This window comes from Sphaerodactylus townsendi, linkage group LG11 (assembly GCF_021028975.2).
Source record: "Sphaerodactylus townsendi isolate TG3544 linkage group LG11, MPM_Stown_v2.3, whole genome shotgun sequence".
In the NCBI taxonomy this organism is placed as follows: domain Eukaryota; kingdom Metazoa; phylum Chordata; class Lepidosauria; order Squamata; family Sphaerodactylidae; genus Sphaerodactylus; species Sphaerodactylus townsendi.
In genome coordinates, this window is record NC_059435.1 from 50,173,432 (window position 1) to 50,195,246 (window position 21,815).

Here is a 21,815-nt window from a genome sequence, read left to right on the forward strand (position 1 = left end):
GGGTGTGCGTTGCACCGGGGGGGGGGGGCCTGGGGGTGCAAAAATTTCAGGTTTGTTTTTTGTGTTTTTAGTGTTTTTTCAGTTTTTGGCTTGCAGGAGGTGCAGTTTTTAGGCTAGCAGCACCAACATTTCAGGGTATCTTTAGGAGACTCTCCTGATGATACCACCCAAGTTAGGTGAGGCTTGGTTGAGGGGGTCCAAAGTTATGGACTCCCAAAGAGGGTGCCCCATTCCGCATTGTTTCCAATGGGAGCTAATAGGAGATGGGAGCTACACATTTGAGGGTCCATAACTTTGGACCCCCTGAACCAAATGTCACCAAAGAGCCACGGTGCCAGAGTATCGAAATCAGGAGAATCCTCCTAAAAGATACCCTGGAATTTTTACCCCTGCTGCTACTTGCCTTACCCTAAATCAAACCCCTTCTGGGCCAAAAGCTGGCTTCACTAAAAATACAAAAAACACAAACCAACATGGGTGGGGGACTCCATTTTCCCTAGCTTAGTGTGACCATTCCGCGGGACGTTCACGCTTTTTAACAATTAGTCCCTCGTCCCGAGGGGTTTTAGAAAAGTCCCGATTTTTGAAGGCTGCAGCAACCATTTGTTGTTACATTTTCTTCAGTTCGGGGAACCGGTTGTTAAAGATTAACTTCAACACCTTTGATGACTCTCCCTTAGTTCTGCAAACTGCGGTTAATGATTAGCCTTCACCTTCAGCGGACCAAGCATGTCTGTTGTGATTGAAATCCCCCTCCCCACCATGGGAGGTAGTGTTGAGAAGGCTCTGTTTAAACAAAAGTATCCAAGGAAGTAGCAGCCCGGAGGGCCAGCACCACCCTCGCCCAACCAGCGAGGCGGGCAGGAGGCAAAGCCCCCATTAGCGCGTCCTTACAAGCGGGGCCCGAAGGCGAGGATCTTGCGCCCACCCTGCACTGCCCACAGGGAAGCGTGAGGCCCGAAGATGGATCGGGGGCTCAGCCTGGCCGACCACCCGAGGAAAGCGCCCCACCTGCGCCCAACCAAGCGAGGCGGGCAGGAAGGCAAAGCAGCGGCGCGGCCAGGCGGCCGGGCAAGGGATGCGCCTGCCCTGCTGCCGCACGCGGGGCCGAAGGCGGCTCAGCTCGGCCTGGCCGGACAACCGCGAGAAGCGCCCGCCCTGGCAACCAGCCCGAAGGCGGGCAGGAAACAAAAGCCTGCAGCACGACCAGGCGGCGCCAGCGGGCAAGAGATCGCCCGCCCTGCTGCTTGCAGGGTGCCCGGATGGCGCAGGTAAGCGGCACCGGCCTGGCTGGCCGGCCTGGCCGGCTGCCGCGCCGAGAAAACAGCCCGCCTACCGCCCAACTCAGCAGAGGCGGGCAGGAGAGAACTAGACCCAGCGGCATGGCCTGGCGACGCCCGCCCGGGCAAGGGATCACGCCAGCCCTGCTGCTTGCAGAGGCCCGGGCCGAAGATAAGGGCGGCGGCTCGGCCTGGCCGGCGCACGGGAAAGCGCCAGCCTGCGCCAGCCAGCGGGCGGGAAGGCAAGCCGGTGGCCGCGTATTACAAGCGGGCCCGGGCGAGGATCGCGCCCACCCTGCTGCTTACAGGGCGAGGCGAAGATGATCGGGGGGGCTCAGCCTGGCCGACCGCGGGGCGCCCTGCGCAACCAGCCCGAGGCGGGCAGGAGGCAAAACCAGCCAGTGCGGCCAGGCGGCCCAGAAGAGGGCGAGGGAATGCGCCCGCCCTGCTGCTTGCAGAGGCCCGAGGCGAAGATCGTCCAGCGGCTCTCGGCCTGGCGACGCCCGAGGAAACCGCCCGCCTACCGCCCAGCCAGCAAAGGCCCGGGCAGGGGAAATGAGCCCAGCGGCATAGCCTAGCCCGGCCGCCCGGGCAAGGGATGCGCCCGCCCTGCTGCTTGCAGAGCGGAGGGCGAAGATGAGGCAGCTGGCTTCGGCCTGGCCGACGACCGGGAGAAGCGCCATACCGCAACCAGCCAGCGAGGACGGGCAGGCAAACAAGCCGTGGCCTGGCGGGCCCAGCGGGCGAGATCGCCCACTCTGCTGCCCCTGGGGCCGGAATGGGTCGAGGCTCAGCCTGGCCGACCACGGGCATACCATGACCAGCCGAGGTGGGCGGAAGCCAGCCCAGTGCGGCCAGGCGGCCAGCGGACGAAAGTCACGCCAGCCGCAGGCCCGGTTGAATGGGGCCGGCTGACTGGCGGCTGACACCATGGCTCAGCGAAGCGGGCAGGAGGCGAAGCCCAGCCAGAGCGGCCCTTGGCGGGCAAGGATCACGCCTGCCCACCACTACTTACCCAGGCGGGGCGAAGCGGGTCAACCGGCCTGGCGGACCACCGGAAGCGCCCGCCCTGGCAACCAGCGAAGGCGGGCAGGAGAGGCAAAGCCTGCAACCGCGGCCAGAGCGGCCAGCGGGCAAAGGGATGCGCCAGCGGACGAAGGCCAGCGGCTCGGCCTGGCGGTACGCCCGAGAAACCGCCATACTTACAGCCAGCGAAGGCGGGCAGAGAAACGCATTAAGGCTGGCAGCGAACCCCAGGGATCGCCCGCCCTGCTGCCGCTGCAGAGCGAAGATGGTCAGTAACCGGCCACAACCCGGCCGCTGGCTTCGCCCGCTCGCAACCCAGCCGAAGGCGAGGGCAGGAGGCTAAGGAGCCCAGCGGCATGGCCTGGCCGGCCCGCCCGGGCAAGGAAGATCACGCCTGCCCTGCTGCTTGCAGAAAGCGGTGAAGATGGGGCAGCTGGCTTTCGGCCTGGCGGCCGCCCGGGAAAGCGCCCGCCTACCGCGCATAACCCAGCGAGGCGGGCAGAGGTAAAACAAGCCAGTGGCGGCCTTTATTACCTGGCAGCAGCCCATGAGCGAGGATCGCGCTCCAGCCCTGCTGCTTGCAGAGGCCCGAGAGGCGGGCACCGAGCTTCGAAGCCTGGCCGGCCGCCAGAGGAAAAGCGCCCACCTGCCAGTAGGAAAGGAGAGGGTCATGGCAGAAATACCAGGAGATTATTGAGCTTGTTCCTCCCTGGCTGGCTATTAAAGTAAGTGACTGAGTTTTGTTAAGCGTTCTGCCCTGATGGCATGGGGATGGAGAGGGCACAGTTTGCCCATGCCTGGTTTTCTGCTGGTAAAACCTTCTGCCCTGGTTGCCATGTGGGGATGGAGAGGGCATTTTAGGATTTTGCTTCCATGCCTGGTTTTCCTGCTGGCAAAACTTTCTGCCCTGGTGGCATGGGGATGGAGAGGGCACAGTTTGCCCATTCCTGGTTTCTGCCTGGCAAAACTTTCTGCACTAGTGCCATGGGGATGGGAGGGCAGGGGAGTTTGGCCAGTGCCTGGGTTCTGCTGGCAAAACTTTTCTGCCCCTGGTGGCATGGGGGGACGGAGAGGGGCACAGTTTGCCCATGCCTGGTTTCTGGTGGCAAAGGCTTTCTGCCCCTGGTGCCATGGGGATGGGAGGGGCAGGGGGGAGGCAGCCAGTGCCTGGTTTCTGCTGTGCTTTCTGCCCTGGTGGCAGGGACGGAGAGGGCACAGTTTGCCTTATGCGGTTTCTGCTGGCAAACTTTCTGCCCTGGTGGCATGGGAACGGAGAGGGGCACAGTGGTTTGCCCATGCAGTTTCTGCTGCTGGCAAAACTTTCTGCCCTGGTGCCATGGGGATGGGAGGGCAGGGGAAGTTTGGCCAGATGCCTGTGGTTTCTGCTGTGCAAAACTTTCTGCCCTGGTGCCATGTGGGGATGGGAGGGCAGAGTTTGGCCAGTGCCACAGGTTCTATTGCCAAAACTTTCTATCCTGGTGCCATGGGGAGGGGAGATTTTGCTATAATCTGGCAGAGAAAAAATAGTGAGGGAATCTGTAATTTGGAACTCCATTTTTTGTACTGTAGTGGCACCAAAAGCATAGGATCCATATTTGGGGTTGGGGGGGTGGGGAATTTAGTCTGTGCATATGAACATAATGTGTGATGTGAAGGTTGAATTTGGGGTTACCCAGTGCAAAAATCCTGAGGGGTCCTTGAGGATGTGACTTTGAACCTACCATGGATTTGCCATGGAGCATGGCATGCAGGATTATTATGTTCAGACAATGTGTCCTAGGGTATGAGCTGTGATGTTCTGGTGATTTTTGGGGTGACCAAGTGGAAGAATCATGAGGATCCATGATATTTTCAAGTAGGTTTTCGCACCACTTTCCGGCACCATGAAGCGTGGACTGTGTGATTGTTGTGTTTATACATGTGGCTAATGACTGGAGTTGTGATGTTCTGGTGATTTGGGATGATTTGAATTGCAAAAATCACTTGAGGATCCATGTTATTTTTCAACGCAGGTTTTTGTGCCACTGCAGCACCCTGGAAGCATGGGATCATCGGGCAATTGTTTTGGTGCTTCCTGCAAGAATAAGACATGTTCTATAATTTTATGGGTGATTTCACATTTTTTTCATTTCCAGTGTAAAAATCATATGAATTCATGATGATCTGTTTAAAATCATCTGCATCTGGTTTTTACCCAGATTTGTGAGTTTGGGCATGTTCTATAATGTGATGGCCACTTTGAGATGACCTGCTGCAAAAAAACTTTTTTTGTCATGGTGGAGGAGGAGGCCGGATTTGCAGTGAGGCGGGACACTTATATTTTGCCCCAGGCTCAATTTTCCCCAACTACGCCTCTGGCAGTGCGGCAGCCTCCTGCGCTGCGGCACTGCCTTCTGGGGCACTCCCGTTTCCCGCCCTGTGCTCTTTCGCCAACAGCCCCGGTCAATGGCGTCCCACTTTACCAATGTTAAAATCTGGTCACCTTACCCTAGCTAGAATAGAATCTTTATTGGCCAAGTGTGATTGGACACACAAGGAATTTGTCTCCAGTGCATATGCTCTCAGTGTACATAAAAGAAAATACATTTGTCAAGAATCATAAGGTACAGCACTTAATGATTGTCATATAGGTCTAGTAAGCAATCAGGAAACAATCAATAGTAATAAAAACATAAAATGTAAAATCATAAAATAAAATGTCTCTAACATACACAATAAGTATAGCTATGCACATACAGAAGTAGTAGTCATGTTACCGCGCTGGGCCAAGGAGGTTCCATACAAGCACAAATACAGGGAAACTTACAAATCCTATTTCTACCTAATACAAATCAGTTCCTACCTAAACAAATACAAGACAGAAATAAATTTTCCAATCGTTTTTAGTTCAGACATAGTCCAGGAGCGGGATTCTCTCCTGGCTCCGCTATCAGTCATGCAATTTACGACACAAAACATTTACATTACTTTAGCACAGTGTCTTCTGCCACACTCATGGCTATCCATGTTATCACTGAAAAACGTATAAACTTTCCCAGCTGCATAGTTAGTGCTCAGTGCCATCTCTCTTCTTTTACATACAAATGGTCTCATATGGAGGAAGCAGGGGAGCTAAAAAGATTCTTTTCAATGGATCCTTGATCACAAAAGGCGAAACAGTCAAACTGTAAAGCATATACAGCATTTGCATGTGCTTTCAACCACCTGACCCCCAGTAACCATTTTTTTAAAAAAAATACAAAACAAGTGAATTAAACCACAGATTGTCACTTGAGGTGTTGCATCTGCCTTGATGCTATCAATGTCCATTTAGATAAGACAGGGGTGCCCACACTTTAAACATAAAAATGCAGCATTACGGTTTATTGCACAGGCAATCCTTTCGAATTAAGTTCTTAGGATCCATTTAAGCTTTCAAAATTGAGGAATTGAGCATGCACAGACTTTATTAACTCTTGCCATAACCAGAATAACTGAACAGACTACCTGTAAACTGACCCTGCTTATTTCCTGCATCTCCATGAGCATATTTATACAGAAAGAGCATAAAATGTACAGTTCCCTACAGTCACTGAATGTTAACGAGGTACAACCCATAAAGTTAGTTTAACAGCAGTAAAAATCCCCCTGTAAATTTCTATAAGCAAGCCCCATTGACAAAGGGCACCTTCACAAAAACGCAGATGTATTCCTCTCAGCTAAAATAGGGGCTGCACAACACAGTACCTTAATGGAACATATGAACACTGGTATTCATGCAGCCACAAGTCTGTATTCCACATATTGTTATCACATGGGTGCACTTGTGTGCATAAATGGCTATAGTAAACAGAGTTAAAGGAGAAAAAAAGCTTTAGTAACAGTTGCTTTTTTCCATTCTTTGGAAAAGAAATACGCTCTAACAGAATACACGCTGCAGATCTCCCAGCGCTACCCCAGAGCTTGCTTATTTTTACAATGTGGATTTAACTCAATTGCACCTGCAGGCAGAATTCGTTTTGGCTGACAGAGCTTTTTTTCTCCTCTGATGATAGTTTTGTATTCTTGCTCCCTTTCTTGTTGGCACAATGAACAGCATCCGAGCAAGATGTAAAGCAACCCACACATTCAGCGAAGGAATGTTTTATCCTTTAAGTGCTCATACCAAGTGTATTATATTGCATTTAATCACATCAATGCCTCAAACAAAATCACACCGTTTTCTGTTTCCAGAAGAGGTTAGTCCATTAATCCCCACCCCCACCCCCCAATATAGGATTCAGGGCAAAAGAGGATGTGATACAAGCCAAAGGCAGAGATTTATCTGGGATATTTCCCTAACTGGAATGGAAGGACCTGCTGTAAACATGATTTAGGAAAATAATGATGATTAGATTAGCAAGCAGAAGGTCACAGATGAACACAGAACCATCAGCTGTGTAAACAAGCCAACATTTATACAGAGCTCAAAACAATGTTTTTTTTTTAAATCATGCTTTGAACAGATAAATGCGCAGAGAGCAGGCTGAGGGAAATAGGCCACCAGCAACTACAAAACACAGGATGTACACATTCTTTCATACAATATAATTTTCATTGTTTTCAGGAAAAGGAGGGAGACAGACAGACAGACAGACGTATCTGTCATGTCTATGAGCACAAGCAACTTGTGTTGACAAGACAACCTCAGTCAGTATTTTACGTCTCTTCCAGGTATCTGTGCTGGAAGAACCAAAAAATGAATACACACTGAGTTGGATTTAGACTAACTAAATTGCTGATTTCCTCAGATTGCTCAGGGTCCCCTAGCCCCCAGTAGTAGCATTTTGTGGGATCAGTGGACTGGAGTACAAGTCGAGAGGCAGAAGAGTTTGGTTCTGTCACTGGAAAATGTAGTCTGAATCTAACATTATTAATACATTCCAGAAAGAAATATATATATTTAGATGAGGCCTTCCATGAGCCCGTGATCCATCTATAAGATGGCTGCCTGGCACATTAACCACTGGCGCGCTGCCTTCTAGCGCACTTCTCCCCTTTCCCCACCATGATAAACAGAAATTGATCTATGGTGAGAAGAGGAGGGAGTGAATTTTTAGGCTGGGATTTTATTGTACAGGAGCTATCAGAAATGATAGGTTTGAAATGTTAGATTTGGTTATAACGTTATATGCTTTGATGGTTTTAATCTTATTGTAAACTGCCTTAAGCCCGGCCTCAGCCAGGAATGGAAAGGATAGAAATAAAATTACACACACACACCCCTTGGGGTTCCTAAAATGGCTTACAACATTCTTCATTCCTCCATTTTATCCTCACAACAAATGTGTGAGGTAGTGAGGTAGGCTGGGCTAAGAGTCTGTGACTGGCCCAAGGTAACCCAGCAAGTTTTCATGGCAGTGTGGGAAATCGAATCTATCCCAGTCCAACAGTCCACTACACTATACTGGAAAACATGAGTAACTTTCTAAGCTAAGGAGCCTGCCTTATAGTTAACAGCTGCTAGGTGTCAAACTCGCAGCCCTCCAGATGTTATGGACTACAGTTCCTATCATCCCTTGCCAGCATGATGCTGGTGGGGGATGATGGGAACTGTAGTCAATAACACCTGGAGGGCTGCGAGTTTGACACCTATGTGAGAAAGGAAGAGAAGTATTGTGGTGTTCCCTTTTTTTGAAGCCCTTGCTCAGTCCAGTGCTGTGGTGGGAGTTGTGTTTACTCCTGCTGAGCCATCTTGCAGATTTGCATGGGACAGTACATCATGATGCGGCACATGCTTCCAAAACTGTATGCTATTATCTTGGCCATTCACTCATGCGCTCACAGTGCCTTTTTTTTGTAATAAAGAAAAACATACATATACCTTTGTGCTGAAAACACCATTACCCGTCTGCAACCTTGTCCAGTCAATTTTATTGCTGAATTTATTTACATGAAGTGTTGGATAAGGCTGTGATTAGCACAAATGGTGCTAATAGGCTTCCAGTAAACAATATAAAATGCAGGATGGCTTAGGTCTGCTGAGTGGGATTACTACATAGGCCCCTAATGCCTACACATTCCAGAAAGTCCTTTTAAAATATATCAGAGATGACATCACATGCACGGTTCCTACGTAGCTCTCAGCTAGAAGCAACTTCAACCGGAATACATGTCAGCAAAATAAAGACCAAAGAATACTCCTAATTTTCACTTTGAAAATATAACTCTTCATGTGGTGGCAAAAAGATGACCAACCACTCTGGTAATGCAAACCAATAGCTATCTTATCAGTGAGAGATGGATTGTCAAAGAACTGGGTTTTAGTTAAAAACCGATTAGAGAAATTTAAAATATTAAGAACTTTTAGTTTTCAAGCTAATGAATGGGGAAGGTCATTTGTAGTTCAACCGAGCCAGAAATTGGTACGGTCCTTTACAGCAACTCAAAGATACTTAAGACTAATGGAATAATGGCTGGGAAACATTGGACAGCTGCGCTGCTGCTACTGTTGTGGTGACAGATCTGAAATACTTAAGGATGTCTCGATGGAGTTTTATCCTTTTGAAATTTACACCATCAATGGCAAAGAAGCCAATGTAAATCAAGTCTATCACACCTGAGCACTTGCAGATATCTTGAGAACAGTGCTGGTAAATGAAGCAGTCCCAGGCATCAAAATCTGGTCACCCTGAAGCAAGCATTCAAACTGATACCCAGATGCAAATGCAAGAACATCAGCATCCATAATCCCCACACCCAGACATAAATTTATCATCCCCTATGCTGTGCCTCTGCTTCCTTCAATCTGTAATCAATAAACAAGCTCTGGCCAAGTTTATCATCATAACTAAATGCCCTGTGTCTTCACTGACAGGCCAATGGCTGTTCTCCCCTCCTTGGTCAGCAACTGCTGCTACCTCTTTATCCAACAGGAGGCTACAAGCTATAAACCAACTCCATTAGGGGAAATGCAACCCAGTTCTAAGGTCAAATCTTCACCTAACCAGTAGCACCTTCATTTTGTAGGGATCATTTGTTTGGTTACCCTCATTCATTCCAAAACTGCCACCAGGCAGCCATTCACAGCTTCCACAACCCCTATGGGTTTCCTGGAAGCACGAGATAGAATTGGGTGTCATCCACATACTGGTGGCAACTCATCACTGGCTGATCTCTTTACATGTGCAGTATATGCCTATTTCAGTGCAAATTCACTGCAGAGAGCTATGGTTCCCACTATGGGAGTTCATTGCAAACAGTGATATAAAACGGAGTCCAAAGAGGGAACAGTCTACCACATATAAATCCAGTGTGTTGTTATTCCTTAATTTATGAGATCGTCCTCGAACAATAAGGAAACTTGACAAGAGGAAAATAAATTCAGCAGGAAGCAAATATTGCAAATGGATGAACATGCCTTAGCACTTAATCTGTTAGAAATTCATAAACTAAAGAGGAATTTTTGAAATTACAGAAATGTTGGACTTCTTAGGATCCAACTATAATTTCTTCTTGTACTGAGAAAAAACATTATGTAAAACTGTACACATAGCATTGGCAGTTAGCAAAACAAAATAGTAGTTCAGTGGCGTAGGGGGCAAAATGGTACCCGGGGCAAAATGGCTGAATTCCAGGCTGCTCCGGGCTTCTGTCAGGCCTGGTGGGGCAGGGGAAGGGAAAGGGGTGTGGGGGCAATTTTCCACCCCTCATGTGACTCCAATGGCAAATGTCTGAGGTGTGGAGCCCCCTCCCCACCCTGCGGCAGCTACGCCACTGTAATAGTTAAATAGCAAAAGCAGTATCATGAAGAAGGAGGATTGTCTACTATTTCAACACATAGAAAGATTGGATTTCACAAATGAATGCAGTTTATTAGTATTTTCAAACTTAATGTTGTTCCTTAATGAAGGAAGATCTTAGCCAAATGGAATTAGAAACACGAAACTCAGACAGTAATTCATTTCTATATTTTAAAATATTATTTACATGCATTGTCTTACCCTGCAATGGGGAAAAAAATAAAGAAAATTACCATTATTTTACATAGTTTCTGCTTCTCGGCAAAAACACAAAGAGGAGACACCTCACTGATTATGATTAACATCAAATGAAAACTGCACACAGAAGCCAATTAGATCTCAGCAGTTAAGAGTGCTAAGATGTAAACAAACTCTACTTATACAGCACATGAATATTAAGAAGGTTATTCTTCAAGCATACTCCAGAAGCTATATCAATCCAAAGCTAGTATTTTTGATTTGTGAGATTTGTGCTAGATCTCAATTGGACTTTGCATGTTTATCATCAAATTAAGAATTGTTATGTTGTTCTGATGTATGATGTTGATTATGTTTTGTTATGAGGGTTGTTATGTTATTATGTTGATGTGGAGTATTGCTAATATTGAAATACTGTCCGTGGTTTATTGATTGTTGTTTATTACTGATGTTGCCGATGTCATGACTATTGTATACATACTGTATTATTATCCTGTTGTGTACCGCCCTGAGCCCTATGGGGGAGGGCAGTATAGAAATTAAACGTAACATAACATAACATTTACTAATGGAGTTTACTTAAGATTGTATCTGTCACATGATAAAAGTCCCACTAAACATCCATAATACTCCAAAACCACTCCGGATACATGGTAAAAAACTAACCCTGCAGTTGTCTGGACTGCAACCAAAATAACAACTGAAGAGCCAGTGTAGTATAGTGGTTAGAGTGCTGGACTAGGATCTATGTGGCCTAAATTTGAATGCTACAAAAGCTTGCTTGGAGACCTTGGGCCCATCACACAGGCTCAACCTGACTTATCTCACGGGTTTATTAAGAGGATAAAATGGAGGAGAGGAGAACAATGTAAGCTACTCTGAGTCCCCACCTGGTGTAAAAAATGAAGCAAATAATGTTAATAACAAAATAGACTATGGTTAGTAACTGAAGGAAGTGTGCTTCCACTACTAAAGTTCCCAAGACATGACGAGTATAGTTGGATATCTCAGTAAAATGTGAGGAGGAGGAGGAGGAGGAGGAGGAGGAGGAGGAGGAGGAGGAGGAGGAGGAGGAGGAAGAAGAAGAAGAAGAAGAAGAAGAAGAAGAAGAAGAAGAAGAAGAAGAAGAAGAAGAAGAAGAAGAAGAAGAAGAAGAGGAGGAGGAGGAGGAGGAGTAGTTTGGATTTATATCCCCCCTTTCTCTCCTGCAGGAGACTCAAAGGGGCTTACAATCTCCTTGCCCTTCCCCCTCACAACAAACACCCTGTGAGGTAGGTGGGGCTGAGAGAGCTCCGAGAAGCTGTGACTAGCCCAAGGCCACCCAGCTGGCGTGTGTGGGAGTGTACAGGCTCATCTGAATTCCCCAGATAAGCCTCCACAGCTCAGGCGGCAGAGCTAGGAATCAAACCCGGTTCCTCCAGATTAGATACACGAGCTCTTAACCTCCTACGCCACTGAAGAAGAAGAAGAGGAGGAGGAGGAGGAGGAGGAGGAGTTTGGATTTATATCCCCCTTTTCTCTCCTGCAGGAGACTCAAAGGGGCTTACAATCTCCTTGCCCTTCCCCCTCACAACAAACACCCTGTGAGGTAGGTGGGGCTGAGAGAGCTCCGAGAAGCTGTGACTAGCCCAAGGCCACCCAGCTGGCGTGTGTGGGAGTGTACAGGCTAATCTGAACTCCCCAGACAAGCCTCCACAGCTCAGGCTTACGGACATTTCAGTTTGTGTTACAAATTCTAGTTAATCTACTATGGTTTGTTTTTAAATTCCACTTAATCTGCTGTTTGTCTCCTTTCCCACCTGCAAGCAGAATCCCTGGGTGCGATCCCAAGCTCCCTTGAATTGCCAGTACGCTGTGAAAGCCTCACTTTGCATGCAGCTTGCTTGCTATTGGTGTGTTGCAATAAATGCAAGAGAAACTGGGGAAGGATAATCAGTCTTCTTCACCTCTGTCTTTCATCCAGCTACTTCACTACATTCCTTGACACTGATTTAAACTTTTACAGCTCCACCATCACTCTTTCCGATTCTCAGCCTTCTCTCTCCACCTCTCTGTACAGCCACTTTAATCCATAAAGAATACTCAGAAACAAAACTGAGGCCCCTTCCACACACACAGAATAAGGCGTTTTCAAACCACTTTCACAACTGTTTGCAAGTGGATTTTGCTATTCCGCATAGCTTCAAAAAGCACTGAAAGCAGTTTGAAAGTGCATTATTCTGCTTGTGCGGAAGGAGCCTGATATTTTACAGCCATGTCGTTTCCAGAGAGGCTGAAATCTCTGTAGAACAGTCTCTTCGGTAAGAGAAAGCAGTGGAAAGGAGAAAGCAGTGGAAATGGATGACTGCAGCTGGAAAGTTGTTTGTATGTTGTTCTGTGCTTCTTCCTCTGGGTGCAGGAGGCTAAAAGGGGAAGAACTATTAAATAAACTGGGGCTTCTTCATTCAGAAATCACCACAAATCACAGTTAATAAGCCAGGTACAAACCACGGTTTACAATGCCAATTTGTTCAGATGCCCACACTCTGACTTTGCACTAAACTAGTTTATAAACTGCAGATTGTAACAAAGTCTGAATGCAGCTGTTTTTGAAATAGAAGGTTGGCTTGTTCCTGAGAAATTCTGGAGTGGAAAACAGTGACTGTACATGTGCTTCTCTTCTGTGCAAGAATGTCCCTGCTTTGTATCCTTAGCTAGAAATGCACTGTCTATTTTTAGCGAGGTATTGCTTTGAAGTTAATGCTCTAGGAATTCTGTGACAATTCCCTTAATGAGCAAATTTGGAAGAACTGCGATGAACTACCTTGCCTTCTGAATATTTATGCAGTAAAACAATCTTGAGAGAGCAGTCCTCAGTGGCACATTTACAAGTATCTATGCCCTAAAATATTCAAGTTCCTTCTAACGGAATAAATGACTACATTACACGATTTATTTGGCTGCCCAAAGCACTGGAATAATCTTACAAACAGTTTCCCCACGTGAACTAGAGGAGGTATAGATGTACTTTTCAGTCATGCTGCACTCTGCGCATGAAAGAAACATGGGCATCATAGCATGTGTCTGCACTGCACATTCATGGTTCCTTTGTTGCTACAGAAGGAATGGTAATGCAGCAGATAAATAGGAAAGGGAATTGCTAATACTGCTCCTTATTGCTCCAAAGTATACACACCAGCCTAAGTCTTTTTGCATGGCAGAGTGAACATTTCATAAATCAAGAGCACGCTGGAACTATGTAAATATTTTGGGATAGATACAGCCATAGATTAATGAGGGCACAGCATATCTATAACAGGAAACCTTTGTCTTAAAACACAGTTTGTTTGTTTATTTATTTGATTTATATCCTATTTTTCCTGATGAGTTGGGCTCAGGATGCCTTACAACATTTCAGGCTGTGAGCGGTCTTGGACCTATACACCTACGGGACCGGCTCTCCCCATATTGCCCCTCTAGACCCATCTGTTCATCGGGGGGGGGGGGGTTACTGGAGGTTCCCGGCCCTAGACAGGTTCGGCTGACTACTACTAGGGTCAGGGCTTTTTCGGCCCGGACCCCTACCTGGTGGAATGAGCTCCCACCTAAGATCAGGGCCCTGTGGGACATTGGTGAGTTCCGCAGGGCCTGTAAGACTGAGCTCTTCTGCCAGTCTGTTATATCTTGCCAGCCGGCCTGATGGAATATCATGATCTCACTATTGCCATCTGTTTATTTATTGTTCTATTGGTTGAAGTTTTAATTGATATTGTTGTTGTTTTACTGCTTTTATATTGTATTGTTTTATTCCATTATACTGATGTTCACCGCCCTGAGCCCTACTGAGGAAAGGCGGGATATAAATCTAAAAAAAATTAATAAACAAACATTATATATAGCAATTAAAACCTTCATTAAAAATTAGACATAAAAACATAACACATAACACATAAAAACATAACACATAACAATTACAAAAATGATGCACTGAACTCAAGCACGAACATGCTGACCTTGATAAAGACTGAGGACCTCACAGTGTATCACAACTTGTTTCCAAAGGACCTTGTGACACTAAGCAAGCAAACTGACATACAGCAAAAATGGAAAAAAAGCACCCAGAAGGGAGCACAAAGAACTCACTGGAGAGTATATAGCTTTCAGTCTAATGATGCGTGCTCACATGAGGTCAACATGTACACTTGTGCTTTATCAAAACCTTATTCTCCAGAAATTCATTCTTTTTACAATACTCCAAGAAATAGCTCTTGTGACTCAAAGGCAGGCACATATGTGTATGCACCAAACTAGACCAATAAAAATCTTGGCATGAGCAAACGATCATTGTATGCATAGGGTGCTGTGTGGTTTCTGGGCTGTATGGCCGTGTACTAGCAGCATTCTGTCCTGACGTTTCGCCTGCATCTGTGGCTGGCATCTTCAGAAGATCTGATAGTAGGAAAGCAAGTGGAGTATGTATACCTGTTGGAGTATCCACTTTGTTCAAAGGGAACAAAGGCAAGGTTACTTCTATTCAGATGTCCTGACCTATTGACCTTGCTATCTTCATTGATACTCACATGCTAATGTGTGGCTCCCACTCAACACATGTAAATCTAGCTTGCTAATTGCACCCTTTACTTGTTAACAGACAATGGTTCTTTCCCCCACCCTGGATACTCCAACAGGTATATATTCTCCACTTGCTTTCCTACTATCAGATCCTCTGAAGATGCCAGCCACAGATGCAGGCGAAACGTCAGGACAGAATGCGGCTAGAACACGGCCATACAGCCCGGAACCACACAGCACACCAGTGATTCCGGCCGTGAAAGCCTTCGACAATACATTGTATGCATAGCCCTAGACAGTGAGTGCCCTTGGCAGCTCAAGCTGCTGAAAAAAAATATCACTTCACAAGACACAGACATGCTGAGAAAAGGATAAAAGAAACATATATAGTTATAATTAGATAATCAGACAATATGTCAGCTATGATTTTAGGCCTCAAATTTACAAAAAAAACCCCACTGTTTTGTTTCAGGTATCAAAATGTTCCTACCATGGTTATTTCACCATCTGCTTGCAAACAGACATGTAGAAAAGTGATGTCTAAAAGTGAAGTAAGAACACACTACAAATTGTTAAGTGCTTGATGGCGTATTAATTATAAACTGTAATTACAGCCACATAGTGAAACTTCAGTCATTTGAACATTTTGTTCCATTGTTTTGCACGAAACCATCAAAGCATTCTCAAGTCATACCTGTCCTTCCAAAGTCATCAGATGAAGAAGAAGAAGAACGAAGAAAGAAGAAGAAAGAAGAAGAAAGAAGAGGAGGAGGAGAGGAGGAGGAGTTTGGATTTATATCCCCCCTTTCTCTCCTGCAGGAGACTAAAAGGGGCTTACAATCTCCTTGCTCTTCCCCCCTCACAACAAACACCCTGTGAGGTAGGTGGGGCTGAGAGAGCTCCAAGAAGCTGTGACTAGACCAAGGTCACCCAGTTGGTGTGTGTGGGAGTGTACAGGCTAATCTGAATTCCCCAGATAAGCCTCCACAGCTCAGGCGGCAGAGCTGGAAATCAAACACGGTTTCTCCAGATTAGATACACAAGCTCTTAACCTCCTACGCCACTGCTGATACACCACTATAATATATTATTATAGAAATAATAAACTATGTGGACTGGGCTTGCATTGGACTATCTTAATTTACTTCATTTTAACTAACATGCTTGAGCATCTCTGCAAAAGAAACTGTCAAAATCTGTTTCACAATTCAGTTTTCAATAAGCCATTTTTTTTCTCTTATGTTAAGGACGTTAAAATATCTAAGGACAAAAAGTGAGAAGCTGGTATGACACTCTTGTAGCAGGAAACAATTTACTTTCATTTCAGAGTCAACCTCATGGAGCAGACAAATTTTTATCTAAATTATGTCCTTATGAGATTTCTAGACCATATTTTAAAAACATTTTTTAAAAACACTGGAAAGCAAATTACCATAATTATGTTTGTAAACTATGCATTTTGAAAATTTGCCGCCTTGAGTGCCAGGTAAAAGACTATTTCATTTACATGGGATTTTTAAACTGAGTTTTATTATCTGTTTCACACCTCTTCATATTTTATCAGTTTTAAGGATTTTATGCTTCATTTGTTTGCCTTTTTTCTTCTTTAATTAGTCAGCTACTGGGTTATTGCATTATCTTGTTCACAATAGTGTTGGGTTATTTTTATGATTAAATGATGCTGTCTGGTTATCTTAAACAGACTGACTGCTTTTACTGTCTTACGCTGTTGTAAATATGTCTGTTAGCCACCTCAAACAGTTTCCTGGAGATACAGCTAAGAACAAATAATGTACCTGATAGTGGTGCCTAGTAGGATGTTGATGGTGACAAATCTGAAGCTGGATATTGATGCCCTGGTGGCAAATCTGGTATCCGGGGGAATGGGTTGGGCTGGCAACACCTGATACCACTGCTGACTTCCCAACACGACTTCCAACCTAACTTTATCACTCCTGATAACTTTGGATTTAAGGAGGAAAGGAGCAGCTGGGAGCACCCTGCAGCTGTTTGTTGGCACCTGGGTTCCTCTAAATTTTAGTTATTTTCAATGGGAACACCCCAGAGGGCAGGTCTATCCCCTATGTAAACCAGCAGCTTAGTCTACCACCTGTAGAAAAGTTACAGGGCGGAGACCAGGTTCACCAACCATCAGCTGTTTTCAGCATCTAAATTCATTTAAATTTTAAAAGGCAATTATATTCTGTGGAGGTAGACCTGGTCATCAGAGTTTGGGTATTTCCATAAAAAAGATATGGCATTTCATATTTCACAGGGCTTCAGGTAGCAACAAACATTATCACTTGGTTGGTTGGTTGGTTGGTTGCGTTGAGCACAGAATTCCCACCCTCCATAACCATTTTTCAATTTTATTTACAAATTGCAAGTCATTTGTCAGATCAGTTTTTGTTAGAACAACTGTTTCTCATTTGAATTCTTCAAGAACTTCAAGAACTTTTGGCCGTATGTGATCCAGACCCAGTGGTTTGTTAATTTTTAATTTACCAAGTAAACCTACAAAGTTTCTCTTGTATTTCTATTTTTGTCCATTCTGTCATAGGCCTTAGGAATAATGGATTTAAATGTACATATAAATGTAGGCACAGTGTTAATAACACCTGCTTGCAGAAAAAGAAATGGGAGAGCATCATTGCTTCCCTTTCTGAACCTGGCAGCATCTGCAGATAGGATTCTGTACCGGTGCCAGTATAACACATGGGTGGCTAAGGAACAGAACTATAATGGCTCCTTCAGAACAATGCAAAGCATGCATGACTGCACAGCTTGGGGGCCTAATGTCAAGAACAGCTGCAAAATCTAATTTTGGCTGCAGAAGTCTCCTGGTTGCAGCAGTTATGATATTGCTAAGCAGAATTGCCTTCTCTAAAAGCAAAACCACAGCTTCAAGAGCAGAACAGCAGATCCCTTAAACTGAATTAACAGGAGGCACGGGAAAAGGGAGAAAAAAGGCAGTTAGGATTAAAATATGTTTAAAAAGCTCAGATGAGGACAATTAATGTAGGCTTGAATACAATATTGTTTACATATCATGTCTAAGTATTAAAGCTTATAGTCTGTTGGATCAGAAAAAGACAGTAATGAAGCAAAATTTTAATGTTGTTGGTTGTGGTGGGCTTTCCGGGCTGTGTGGCCGTGGTCTGGTGGATCTTGTTCCTAAAGTTTCGCCTGCATCTGTGGCTGGCATCTTCAGAGGTGTATCACAGAAAGACTTCCCAGATGGGAACCATAATCCAAATTAAGTGCATTCAATTTATATGTGGGCAAACAGACCCATCTGTGTTTGGAAATCTCTGTTACTTACACAGAAAGTAGCATTTCCTTGCTCCCTAGACTGATTGCAAACCAATATTTAATGACTTGTTACCCAGGCTAAAAGAGAAATTGACTTCTGGCCAGTTTTTATTAACAAAGATGAAGCAATACATCTAAGACATGCTAAAACCAATCTCAGGAAATTAGCCTGGACAGTATCACGGTACGTACCTATACCACCAATCCACCAAGGGTATAGCATGTAAGCACAATGAAATAATTTTTGCCCCAAAGTCATACAAGGCTGCAGGGGCAAACTGAGGAGCGTGGTAAAAAAACCCCACAAAGTTAAAGCTGTGCTCTTTGTTTTCATTGATGAAAGTCCAAGAGAGTGAACACGGAAATATAAATCCCCACGTGTTGCAGCAATGAAAAGGGCAAACTATGTTAGAGATTACTGGGAAAGGGACTTAAAACAGTCAACATTATAATGTCCCTGTATACATCAATGGTATGGCCTCATTTGGAATGCTGTATACAGTTCCGGTCATCATATCTGAAAAAGGGCATTGCAGAGCTAGAAAAAGTACACAAGAAGGAATCCAAGGTAATTTGTGGGATGGAGCACCTTCCCTATGAGGAAAGGCTGAAGAGTTTGGGACTTCTCAGTTTAGAAGCGACAACTAAGGGGGCACATGGCAGAGGTTCATAAAATCATGCAACGGGTAGTCAAAGTTGACAAAGAACTTTTTCTTCCTCTCAAAATACTAGAGCTCAAGGGCATCCAATGAAGCAGATGGACAACAGGTTCAGGACAGACAAAAGGAAATACTTCTTTACACAGAGGGTGATTAAAATGTAGAATCTGTTGCCAGAGGACGTAGTGATGGCTACAGGCATAGGCAGCTTTAAAGGGGGATTTAGATAGACTAATGGAGTATAGATCAATCATGGCTACTAGCCATGGTGACTGAGGAGAGCCTCCACATTCAGAGGCAGTAACCTCTGCATCCCAGTGCCAGGAGGAAACATCAGGGGAAAACCTTAGCCTCTAAGTCCTATTGCCATGATGGCGAACCTATGGCACGCGTGCCGGAGGTGGCACGCCAAGGCCTCCCTCCCGGCACGCGAGGGCCGCATCTCCTCCCTCCCCCTTCCCCCCTCGCCCTGAAGGAGGTGGCTGCTGGGGCCATCAGAGGCGCCCACAACTCCTCTTTCCCCTTCCCGGCTTTTCTCTCTTCCGCAACCTCCCTTCCCTCGACGCTCCCGCCTCCTTTCTTCCTCCTCAGCCCGGCTTCTCCACCCCTTATTTCCCTTTGGCCACCCTCTTCCCCGCCCACCTCCCGCGCTCTCCCTGCTCAGTTCCCGAATGGCAGCAGCTGAGTACTGATCCGGCTCTTCTGCTGCTGCGGCGCTGGTGGCGGCTGGGGCATGGGCCTCAGCGTAGTGGCCATGGTCCCCCACCCTGCCCCTGCCGGCGCCTTCAGCTGTTGGGCCAGCTTCAGATCCTGCCGCGCCCGGCTTCTCCCCGGCTCCTGCGGGGCCGGCCCCAGATCGGCCCCGTTCTTCGGCCCCCTCCCATCTCGGGCAGGGTGAGGCTGTCTTGTGTCATTGTTGGGCCGAAGAGCGGGGCTGATCTGGAGCCGGCCCCGCAGGAGCCGGGGAGAAGCCAGGCAGCGGCAGGACAAAGCTGGACCGACTGGATTAAAGGTGCTAGCAGGGGCAGACTGAAGCGAACGTGTCTTCTACAGCTAGAGGCCCACAGCCAACCCTTGCATGCAAGCTCCTGTGATGGAAGGAGCCAAGATCGGCAATGTGACCACAGTCCCCCGCCCTGCTCCTGCCGGCGCCTTTAACTGTCGGTCCAGCTTCAGGTCCCGCCGCGCCCGGCTTCTCCCCGGCTCCTGCGGGGCCGGCTCCAGATCAGCTCAATTATTTGGCCCCCCTCTCATCTCGAGCAGGGTGAGGCTGTCTTGTGGCATCCTTGGCCCGAAGAGGCCCACGGCCCAGCCGCCACAGCGGCAGAAGAGCTGGATCGACGTAGCGGCCGCGGTCCCCCGCCCTGCTCCTGCCGGCGCCTTTAACTGTCAGGCTGGCTTCAGGTCCCGCCGCGCCCGGCTTCTCCCCGGCTCCTGCGGGGCCGGCTCCAGATCAGCTCAATTATTTGGCCCCCCTCCCATCTCAGGCAGGGCAAGGCTTTCGTGTGGCGTTGAATCCGGCCGTGAAAGCCTTCAACAATACAAGGTAATTGTAACATTACAATACTCAAAATCCCCTTGCTTTCTTGCTCCTCCATAATATCAAAGTTACTACAGAAGGATGTTGAGCAGGAATCACAGGTGAGGTCTGAAATTCAGAACATGAAGCAAGAAGTTGCAACCATTAGTATGATGGATGAATTTGCCAGATATGCCGGACTAGAAAGGAAGATTAACAAAATGACTGACAAACTTAAGACTCATTAACTGAAAACACGAACAGCTAAACTTGCCAAAATAAAGTGGGTAATAAATGTTGTGTTCTACATTTTGCAAAGCTGCCTTAATGATCTGTTTGGAAGTGTTATTTAGAGACCTGTTACTGTGGCAGAAGCGAATCGGCTGGCCCCATTAGTAGCTTTTCCAACAGGCGTGGCAGGTGGTGTTGGCATTACATGTTGGTTGGTGGTTTGCAATAAAGTAGTGGCCATTATGCTTCACCCTTTCAGCTGAGAAAGAATTGCAATTTCTGTCCATTAGCACAATTTTAAAAATTACTCTTCTGTTTCTTATGTTTGCGTTCTTATGACATGCTTTGCACCAACTGCATTTTATGCAATATCCTGTGAAAGAAGCTACAAGGCATAGGATACTCCAATCAGAGTGCATAAAATTAGATTAAAAAATTAAATCAGATTTTAAAATTTAAATAGGATTTTAAAGTTTAAATCATATTTTTATTTAAATTGGGTTTTTAAGGAAAATCTATTTAAAAGATAGTTTTCTATTTAAGATACATTATAGTCCAAAAATTATTCATCATGAAATAATAATTAGTTTTTAATTATATAACATGAGGATGTATATTAATGCAATATTTAAGTTTTTAGTAAATGAAAGTCCATTAATCCATCCACAATGTCATGGTCTTCCAGAGGTTTCTGTAAATTTGTTTTGAGCAGTTTTTCTGTCTGTCTGTCTGTCTGTCTGTCTGTCTACATACATTTGTAACCTGCCCTCCCCTGAAGGACTCAGGGCCTTCTAGAAGATATTATCACAGATGCTTGGTTTTGCAATTCTCAAAACTGTGCATTTGTGACTGAAGATAGCATGCTTCACAGCAAAAAACTGTTCCTTTGCATTCCAAGATGTTAATTTTTTTCTAAACTAAAACCTCAGTATTCAGGTTAAATTGTCATATTGGCACTTTGCGATAAATAAGTGGGTTTTGAGTTGTAGTTTGGGCACTCGGTCTCGAAAAGGTTCGCCATCACTGTCCTATTGTGTGAGATAGGATGTTGGACCAGGTAGACTACTGGTCTGATCCAGCAGGGCACTTCTTATATTCTTAAAGGTGATATCCCTAAAAGCAATGCTATACACTAAACATATAGTTCTCTGTAAAGAGCAGGCTCTTGTATAATCAAGTCTCATTTCACTTTGTTATACGTGCAATACAGAAAACAAAGGACCCAAAATATAAGAATACATTAGCAAACTGAATATAGTTCCCATTGAAGACAATTGGA

General features: G+C 45.8%; 1 protein-coding gene and 1 pseudogene across 7 annotated transcripts in view; one reads left to right on the forward strand and one right to left on the reverse strand.

Moving 5' to 3' along the window:
• PPP1R9A (protein phosphatase 1 regulatory subunit 9A) overlaps positions 1-21,815 on the reverse strand; it is a 150,026-nt gene that overhangs the window by 80,175 nt on the left and 48,036 nt on the right. The window lies entirely within an intron of this gene.
• On the forward strand, positions 2,211-21,262 carry LOC125441014 (annotated as a pseudogene).